General features: G+C 42.4%; 1 long non-coding RNA gene across 1 annotated transcript; it reads right to left on the bottom strand.

Moving 5' to 3' along the window:
* Positions 1-4,812: 4,812 nt before the first annotated feature.
* On the bottom strand, positions 4,813-5,461 carry LOC124864019. Its single transcript, XR_007037246.1, has 3 exons — positions 5,337-5,461; positions 4,957-5,253; positions 4,813-4,872 (listed from the first exon to the last, which is right to left on the bottom strand). It is a non-coding gene; the product is annotated as an uncharacterized LOC124864019 (long non-coding RNA).
* Between the last annotated feature and the right edge of the window lie 3,636 nt (positions 5,462-9,097).

Below are 9,097 nucleotides of genomic sequence, written 5' to 3'. Positions count from 1 at the left end.
TAAAGTGCCCCCAGACATTTTTATGTCTATGCTGTGTCTGAGTGATGGAGCTGCACATTGAAGCTTTGGGCTAAGTGCAAACAACAATATACTCACACTGGGAATCCTAATATATTGTGTTTAGGGGGAGTGGAGTTTTTTGTAGTCAAGAGATTGGTCTCCCAAGTCAAACATTATAGGTTTTCCTGCAAACTTCATTGCAATCCATTGAGTAGTTGATATCTAGGAGACAGAGCATAATGACCTAGAATAGAAAAGGGTGAACTTCCTTCCACACTTTATAAAAGGTATCAGATTTCTATGTATCTGATACTTTAGCACATACAACTGGATCCTTAGATATTCCAAGCATTAGTCATACGATTTGGTGGTATAAGCGATGCAACTTTAGGACTCCAAAATTGATGTACAAAGACAGCGCTGCAAGCGCTACTCAAGAATCGCAGCAATGATTTGAGAATGTTTCTCAATCTCCTGCTATGACACTCAGACACTCTGTCTGCACTGATGAAGAGGAAATCTGCCCAGCACACCGAGTGCTTGAAATGGCTCCAGATGATACCACCCCGACCTACATTGTGATTAGTTTAGCTAATAATCACTTGACCATTTCGAGGCTGTCATTGACATTGAACATTCATCCCCAGGTGGTATAGAAAAAGTTTCTTTGAGCTAAGACCCATGTAGGGGTATTCCCAGGCGGACTAAAAGGTGGAAAGTTGTCAATAGATATTTTTAATGTTGCTATATAAAGCTGCATATTTGTGTGTCTGTAACTTTCCTGTGATGTGGTCCTCTGTAGGACAGCAGCTAACTTTAGTTAATGTCAGAAACATTCCATTACCTGCTGAGATACAGATGTATTAATGTGTAGAGATGATAAGTATGTGTGCATGTGTTAGTAGACGATCGCAGCCAGCGGTGTGAACCTCGTCAGACTTATGTGCCTGTTTTCTGTATACTCTGGTGAATTAAAGCAGTAAGTTGTCACCAGAGAAACAAGAAGTAAAGAAGTTCTTTTCAACTAATGCACGTGTCTCATATTGTTCGAGTGTGCAACACACACATAAAACACCCTTCTTTGATACCCCAACAAACAAGGCAAAATAAAAATCACCAAGATGGGTTTTTTTCATATTTTCAGGTAAGATATTTCTGATTCATCAAAGACGTTTTTATCTTAAGGAGTGCATTAAAGCTATTATTTTTGCTTTGCTTCAACTGTATTTCTGTCTCCTTCTAAGTAGTTATGGATCAGCCAGCTGCTGGTTCTCAAGTTTGTTAAAGTCCTCCCTTTGTGTTTGCATGCATGAAACCAGAATGTGTTGCAGTTAGATAGGTTAGTATTACTGTAGAGATAAACAGAAACAGCTTGCTTTGAGGGGGTAGACAAACAAAAAGTATTGCAGAATTGTACAATGGAATTGACTTGATACATGGTTTTGAAAATTTTCTAAATCTGAAATATGTTTGTTGCTCAACACATGCTGAGTGCACACACCTGAGATAATGACCAAGTGTGATGGCCACACCTGCAGCCACACAGTCACGCAGCTTTTCACTTTGAGTTTCTTTGTTACATGTATACATCACGCTCACTGTAGCACAAAGATATAGGTTTGTTTGTGTATTTTCATTTGTTTAGCATCATTGACAGACATTAGGTCTAATTGCAGATGCATGTTGGTGCAGTTGGTATTACTGTTGCCTTGCAGCAAGAAGGTCCTGGGTTCAACTCCTGGCTGGGAGTCTTTCTGCATGGAGTTTGCATGTTTTCCCCGTGCATGTTTGGGTTCTTACCGGGTACTCTGGCTTCCTTCCAAAGCCATACCTGTTAGGTTAATTAGTCTCTCTAAATTGCCCTTAGGTGTGTGAATGAGTGTGTGCATGGTTGTTTGTGTGTTGCCCTGCGATGGACTGGCAACCTGTCCAGGGTGTACCCCATAGACTGCTGGAGATAGGCACCAGCTTTCCTGAGACCCACTATGGAAGAACCGGTATAGAAAATGAATGACTGACTAGTTCTAATTGTAGCGCACACATTTTGCTGGTGCTGTGGGGAAGGTTCTTGGGACTGAAACTGGAGAAAAAAGCAATTGACTCTGTCTGGCACACTCTGATGCAGGAAGTGTTGATTGTGTGATACCAAGCAGAGCTGTACCATGAAGGAGGACCATGGAGTCATTTGGTCTTGCATACATTCTTTGCTTTGTGCTTTTGTTTATTTGGTTAATTTTATGCTTAGTTATTATTTAGGTTAATTCTTAAACTAACTGGATTTGGTCCCTTTTTGTTAAAGTAGTAAATGGATGTTGGCCTTCCCTCCTCCCATATGTGTTAGTCTGCTCTGATCAGCCAGTATTTAAGCCCTCTTTGTTGTGTGACAGGTCAGTTCATTTTGTTTGAATAGTTAGTTAAGGTTGTATTATGTTATGGCTTGAGTTTAGTTTCTTCATTTGACCTCTTTTAAGGGCCCTGCAATAATTGTCTGAGTTTTGCTATTTCTAATTTGCTAATTGTTTGAGTTTTGCTCGGTCTCTGACACCAAATTAAAGTTTTTTTTTTTTTGCAGGACGTTACTTGAATTTACGCTGTAAATCAGCATTTTATAAACACCTGTGTCTGGGCTTAATAGCTGTAGCAGGGAGGAATGTTGTGGTTGAAATAACTACAGTGTTAAATAGGTAATCATTGAAACATTATCAAATCCATTTCCAGTGTTTGGTTTATTAGAAGTAAAGTCACTCTGACAAAAAGTGAAGATTCACCGCTCAAGCGTAGATGAACAAAGCTCTATCCAGGCTTAAACACTGTGCAATGTGCAATCCAGAAAAACACTGTTTCTGGATCACATTGTGAGGAATCTCATGAACTCTTGCCACAGTGTCAGAGAAATGTGTGTTGAAGAAAAAAGAAAGTCAGAGAGAAGTTTTCCTTTTTCCTACTGCACAGTAATTGCCAGATTACCGAAAACAAAATCCATCTGCTAAATGCAGAAATCAGTTCAGGCATCAAAAACTCGGTCTGGGAGAAAGTCACAGATGCTTTTTGACAATTGGATTTGTTTAAAGTTTAATTTGGCCTTTGGGACCTTTCAACCTTCTGTTTAGGTTTTATGGTTTGCATCTTAACTGTTTGGCCCCAAGTCTTACAGTTCTCACCAGGCTTGCTTGCACACTGGATATTTTCAGTGAATTCCCAACTGTGTACTACTAACAAAGCTGCTGCATGGCAGTTAACATTAGTCATATTGTAAATAAGCTTCGGAATAAATGTTTATGTTCCTTTTTAAAATTGCCCCAATTTCTGTCTTTCACAGTATTGTTTTTATCTCAAACATTTTGTGCCTACTTATTAGTACACGTTCTGGCATTTTAAAGATTTGAACTTTAAGGCTCAACAGGGTGTCATTTTGTTTACCAATCTGACCCACATGCGGAAAACACTCAGAGAAAATTAAGTTTAACGTGTTTATTTGTTCACAGGTCCGATGGAGGTGGGATCTGGGACTGGAACCTCTCGGCTGCTTGGAAAGGTAACGGGTACATAGAGGATGATGACAATGAGGATTTTGCGGTGTGAGGTATCTTACAGTTTGTTGCAGGTGCTGGTTCGCCGGAGGGGAGTTATTGCGGGTCTGGTAAGTTTGGTAAGCCTGGTCACTTTGATAACTGATCCTTTCCACAGATCAGAACTTTGATTCGTTGTTTCCTTACTGATTTGGTCCAGTGGTGCCGCTCGCTGGAGGGTGGACAGGTTTCGCTCGGAGAAGCTGAGGTTACGGAGTCCAACGGCTGCCAGCAAAGCCTGACTGGAAATCTTGGCAATGGAGGTGAGGTCAGGTAGGTTCTTCAAGGAGCTTAAACTGGGTCCAAAACTGAACCTGGAAAATAAGCAAGGGCAAGACTGATAAGTCAAAGCTTAGTATAAACATGGGTATCATAAACTTGGCCAGTTGAATGTACCACAGAGGCAAAAGACTCAGGCGTCGAAGTGCTGGCAGCATGCTCCTTATAAACCTCCCATCTCCTTGATTGAGCTGGAGAATACCTGTCCAAACCAAACAGCACACAAGCGACACCTAGAGGCGAAGCAAAGTAAATAGCAGGCACAAAAATACAAACAGGAACTCCCAGAGCCCTTGTTTATCTTTCTCCATATCTAGTGGTCTCATCATTAATGCTGACTTGTGTTGCAAAAAAGAATACCTTCCAGAAACGTATTCTTACCCGTTGAGCTTAGTGACATTTTGTCATGCTCCAAAAATAAACCTCAAAATATTTTAGGGATTTTATGTAATAAACCAATAGTGGCAAATACTTTGAAGGAGATGGAAAATTGTTGGTTTCCAAATCCAGAATTACCAGTACTGCTTTCTAGTCAGCCCTATTTACACTAATACCCCTAAATGTGTTTCACTTATTTACCCCGATATTAGTTTCACTTCAGGCTCATGTTGAACATGCATCAAATGATGCTAAACAGTTGATCTGCACAGCACCTCTGGAGCCTGGAGCTGATCCCATCCAGACCAGCAGCCTTTTGCACCTTGATCTTTCACAGCCCATTCCTAACCTGATGTATTAAAAGGAACAGTAAGGTGGTGGGGGTCTGTGGGAGGGAATCCTCTAAAGCAGTGGGGGTTAAGGCTGAGAGCCATGAGGTGTGTAGTTCTGCAAAAAAAGGCCAGTAGATGTTTCCCCCCTCCCCCATCTCTGATCTTTCTTCTCAGTTCCTTCTGCACAGCTCTCAGCTCCTCCTTGTGTCATTTTCAGTATAGATTTGACCCACATACAGGGAACACTCAGAAGAAAGAGTTTTACAGTTTTTATTGTCAACATCGTAGTCTAGGACAGAAACTGGGTACACCAACTGTAAGGGAAGGAAGCAGAATGGATTGGTGAACAAGCGAATGATATGAGGCAACTGATTACTTAGATCTGAGAAATGACTTACTAAATTGTTGTAGCAAGAACCGCCAGGGGTAGAGAGATTCGGAGTCTTAACTTGCGAAGGAGGATTGTCCAGTTGTCTTTTCTGTTGTGAGCTTGGTGCCAGCAAAAGGGAGCTCAGGTGCCGATGTTCGAGAAGGAGGAAGAAGCAGGGTGTGCTGATGCCTGGGTCTTGGAGTTGAAGGAAACGGGAAGCCGCCAGCTTGGTCCGTGTCCGAAAGGTTCAGACGGAAGTGAAAGAAATCCACAAGAAGGTAGTTCCTTAACTCAGTATTCAATGATCCAGATGCTCAGAAACACTCTGGAAGGAAACAAAGTCAGAACTCAGCAAGGTAAACAAAGCCTCAGGTAGTAACCTGCAAGGGAACAAAAATGCAAGATTACTTGAGTTCAAAAACGAAGCACAAAATTAGTAGTGGCTGAGCTTGTTACCACTAAGGCAAACAATCTGGCATCGAAGTGCTGGCAGCCTCCCGCTTAAGTACTCCTACAAGCAATCAGCAGATAGGAGACACCTGTCATCCAGCACACCTGAGAACTCCAGCACCAACTGAGAAATACTGAATGATTATGAAGACAAATACACAAAACACACACACACACACTCTCAGACTCTGACACTTTGTTTCCTGCTCTAAAGGCTCTCATTTTCTCCTTGAGGAGAGCCTTGATTTCACGGTTGATCCAGGCCTTGATTTTGGAGAAACACCGTACCTTTATGAGGGGACCAGCGTTGCCCACACAGAAGTTAATGTAGTCCGTGATGCAGTCTTTGATGCTGTCAATGCCCTGACTATGCGGAGCACTGAGCTCTTCCCTCACATTGAAATTGAAAGAGACAGTAAAAAAAGCTAATAAAACAATAAGTAGAACGTTTTAACTAAAAGCTTGTCTAAATAAATGCCTCCTTGGTGTTGGCAAACAATAAGTCCAGTGTTTCATTGTCTCTGGTGCAACAGGTAACATAAGAAAAAAATAGCCTTCAGAGAGGGAGACAAAATTATTGAGGAGAATACAGAAGCAACTTAAAGTCAAGATAAGAGACAGCAAGGAGGTGTACAAAACAAGCTGGAGAGCAAGCTCCAGCAAAAAAATATCAAAGATGTGTGGTCAGGGATGAAGAAAATCACAGGCTTCAAGCAGAAGGATGATCAGACCGATGAAGGTCTGGACAGAGCCAATGAACTGAACACATTCTTAGGTTCAGTTCAGAAACAAGCTTCGCATCCTCCTCTCCTGCTCACAGCCACACAGACACCCCACCCTCCTTTGACCCACAGCTTTCCTGTGATACCTGAAATGTCTTTTCTTCCACCTCAGCCATGAACCCTTCTGCTTCTACATGTTTGCCTTCAACCAAATCAGAAGATACTGATGCTCCCTTTGCCTCTTCATGAACCCTGTGTGTCTCAAGAAGTCAGGTGAAGAGACAACTGGAAAGACTGAACCGAGAATAAGGCTGCAGGTCCAGATCGTGTCAACCATAGAGTCCTGAAGGCCTTTGCAGAGCAGCTCTGTGGGATTCTGCAGCACCTCTTCAACCATAGCCTGGACCAGAAGAATGTTCCGGTGTTGTGGAAGACCTCCTGTCTTGTTCCAGTACCAAAGAAAACTGTTGCCCTGACAACCCACATCATGAAGGTCCCAGAGAGACTCCTGTTGGCCCACCTGAGTAAGCAAACAATGAATCATCAGGACCCCCTTCCCATCTCTGTGGAGTTGGAGTTGAAGATACCATCATACACCTGGTTCAACAAACCCACTGTCATCTGGACAAAGCCAGTAGCACTGTGAGGATCATGTTCTTTGATTTCTCCAGAACATTTAACACAATCCAACTTGATTTACTTTGTCAGAAACTCCAGAAAACTCAGGTGGAGGCCTCAACAATCTCCTGGATCAAAGACTACCTGACAAACAGACCACAGTTTGTGAGACTGAAGGGTTGTGTGTCTAACCAGGTAGTCAGCAGCACAGGAGCACCACAGGGGACTGTACTCTATGGAAGCAAATCGTTACCATATTTCAAATGAAAAAGCATTTTCAGAAATGCTTTTTCATTTTAAGAATGTGGCTACATTGTTTGACCCATAAATAAAATTAGTAATCAATCATCCTATTTGCATTTGCATTTTCTTCTTCACAACTGCACATTTTATGCCATAATCAAAAAGAAAACAAAGCAGACATTGCTTTTTCGTTTTTGTGGTCTGCCTGCAAAGTACTGCCCAGAACTCGAAAATGAAAAAGCATTCCGAGCTGCGGGCGCAGCAGAGTGACGTCAGCAGCCGCTCTTCCTCAGCTCCCTGCTGACCGAGCTACCCATCTTGTTCGGTAGGAGGCACTGTGCACGTCTGCATTGCATTACATTGCAAACGTACCGAGAAATTGATTGAATTGCAGCAGGGCCGAGCTCAATTTGTGGCAGTGGCAGGCAGAACTGGTAGTTCCGGTGGCAGGCTGTGGCATCCTTGTGGAAGCCTTAGGACCTGGGACATCCAGCGTGTTTTTAAGCAGTTATTTATAATTTTCTGTGAGTGACAATTCAGAATAGCCGCTCGTGCTCTATAATAAACCGGCTGTTTGTGCAATAATAATCTTCGTCATCCTTTCAACACGTCACACAAACACATAGTGCTATTTATTTTCCATGTCAAGTAAATACAATCACCTTATGTTATGGGACTAAAGCTGTTTATTAAATAACAATCAATAATGAAATCATTATTTAATGGTAACAGACACTATTAACAATAATGACAACCAATTTGCCGATAATCAGCATCACCTTCCACAAAAACAGCGGCAACCGCATTGGCAAGTTTTACGGCCGGTCTGGCACCTTCTGGCTCCTGTGCCACCAGAACTGCCAGTTCTGCCTGGCACTGCCACAAATTGAGCTCGGCCCTGCTGCAATTCAATCAATTTCTCGGCATGTTTGCAATGTAATGCAATGCAGACGTGCACAGCGCCCCCTACCGAACAAGATGGGTAGCTCGGTCAGCAGGGAGCTGATGAAGAGTGGCTGCTGACGTCACTCTGCTGCGCCCGCAGCTCGGAATGCTTTTTCGTTTTCGAATTCTGGGCAGTACTTTACTGGCAGACCACGAAAACGAAAAAGCAATGTCTGCTTTGTTTTCTTTTTGATTATGGCATAAAATGTGCAGTTGTGAAGAAGAAAATGCAAATGCAAATAGGATGACTGATTACTAATTTTATTTATGGGTCAAATAATGCAGCCACATTCTTAAAATGAAAAAGCATTTCTGAAAATGCTTTTTCATTTGAAATATGGTAACGATTTGCTGCCTCTCACCATTCCTCTTCACTCTGTACACCTCAAACTTCAGGTACAAGACAGACTCCTGTCATCTGCAGAAATACTCGGATGACTCTGCAGTCCTGGGGTGGATCAGAGATGGACAAGAAGATGAGTACAGGAAGGTGGTGGACCGCTTTGTGGCATGGTGTGGAATGAAATCACCTCATCTTGAACGTGACTAAAACAAAGGAGATGATTGTAGATTTTAAGAGAAACAGCAATAGGTCAAACACTATTTCCATCATGGGAGAAGAAGTGGAGGTGGTGGAGGAGTATAAATACCTCGGTGTTCACCTGGACAACAAACTGGAGTGGAGATGCAACTGTGAAGTCATCTCCAAGAAGGGACAGAGCAGACTGTACTTCTTGAAGAAGCTTAGGTCCTTTGGTGTTTGCAGCAAGATGCTGCATATCTTCTATAAGTCTGTTGTGGAAAGTGTGATTTCTTCTGCCATCATCTGCTAGGGAAGCAGCATCAGAGGCAGGGACTTAAAAAAACTCAACAAGCTGATAAAAAAGGATGCCTCTGTTCTGGGGACTCCTCTGGAACCTCTGTAGATCATTGTGGAAAGACGGATTCTTCATAAAATGAAGAACATTATGGAGAACCCTGAGCATCCTCTTCATGAGACTGTCCTACAACAACAGAGTGTCTTCAGTCAGAGGCTTCTTCCGATCTGCTGTAAGACGGAGCGCTACAGGAGATCCTTCCTGCCCACAGCATCTACAACGGCTCTTTGAAGAAGACCTACATGATATGATCTACAACATTTAATTTCCCCTTGGGAAGAATAAAGTACTTTTGAATTTAATTGAATTTGAA

This window comes from Girardinichthys multiradiatus, chromosome Y (genome assembly GCF_021462225.1).
Source record: "Girardinichthys multiradiatus isolate DD_20200921_A chromosome Y, DD_fGirMul_XY1, whole genome shotgun sequence".
Lineage (NCBI taxonomy): Eukaryota > Metazoa > Chordata > Actinopteri > Cyprinodontiformes > Goodeidae > Girardinichthys > Girardinichthys multiradiatus.
Note: the sequence above shows the minus strand (reverse complement) of the source record. Positions and strands in the feature narration are given on the sequence as shown.